The sequence below is a fragment of the Megalops cyprinoides genome, chromosome 6, assembly GCF_013368585.1.
Source record: "Megalops cyprinoides isolate fMegCyp1 chromosome 6, fMegCyp1.pri, whole genome shotgun sequence".
In the NCBI taxonomy this organism is placed as follows: domain Eukaryota; kingdom Metazoa; phylum Chordata; class Actinopteri; order Elopiformes; family Megalopidae; genus Megalops; species Megalops cyprinoides.
The window spans coordinates 40,762,501-40,763,378 of NC_050588.1; the positions used below are offsets into that span (position 1 = coordinate 40,762,501).

At 43.8% G+C, this 878-nt stretch overlaps 1 protein-coding gene across 2 annotated transcripts in view; it reads left to right on the plus strand.

The window, feature by feature from the left end:
* Nucleotides 1-203, plus strand: part of LOC118778783 (membrane-associated guanylate kinase, WW and PDZ domain-containing protein 3) — a 78,411-nt gene extending 78,208 nt beyond the window's left edge. For both annotated transcript variants that reach the window (XM_036530496.1, XM_036530495.1), the window contains one exon: nt 1-203. This exon is cut by the window's left edge and continues 971 nt beyond it. The gene's annotated coding sequence lies outside the window, so the exon portion shown is untranslated.
* The last annotated feature ends 675 nt before the right edge of the window (nt 204-878 follow it).

Here is an 878-nt window from a genome sequence, read left to right on the forward strand (position 1 = left end):
CAGAGAGGTCAGAACCCCTGCACACTGGCCTACACTTATTTTTCGGGTGAACTTTTTAAAATAATTTATCTGCATGCGATACAGGAGCTCATCTCCTCACTGCTTTTACTGTATGAACCTTCTGGCACTGAGGACATTCTACCCGCTGTCGTCTTCAGTGCAGAACCACGGCATCTGAATGCATCTGCTTTACTGTGGATTTTAAACCATAGATTACGTGTGTGTGTGTGTGTGTGTGTGTGTGTGTGTGTGTGTGTGTGTGGGTGTGTGAGTGTGTGTGTGTGTATATATATATATGAGTTAAAGACCAGAAACTTGTGCTTAAGTATATTGTTTACCCTGTTCATGACAAAGTGTATCTAATTTATTAAATGAAATGAAATATATTTGAAAAGTGTGTGTATAAATATAAATGTAGGTGTCCTTCCTGCCTTTCCTGTATGTGTCTGTAGAATTGCCCGTCAGCGGGTGAGTCCCTCCCTCCTCCTGTTTTCTGGCAGCAGATATATTATCTCCTCCAGCAGAGCTGCTTACAACCATCAGACAGACGTGTGGAAGCCATTGCAGTAGCAGAGGGTTTAACTCTTTCCCCCCTCACTCTGCCTCTGGTAGGAGGCTGGTGGGAGGCTGAGTGTCGGCCTCTTGCTGAATATTTCCGTAGCAAAGGGTGTTTTTTGGATTCAGGTCCACCAGGTGAAGTAGCTTTGCAATGCCGTAAACACAGAGCATTCTCCTCAGAAAAAAACATTTATCTGGTGTGATCTGAGCCTCGGAAACACTCGATTCTTTTCAAAAGACAATTTATTTCTGTTGCTTTGTCGGTTTTGGCCGGATCCTTTTCCAAAAAAAGCAGAGAGCTCTGTACATCCATCCCAGCG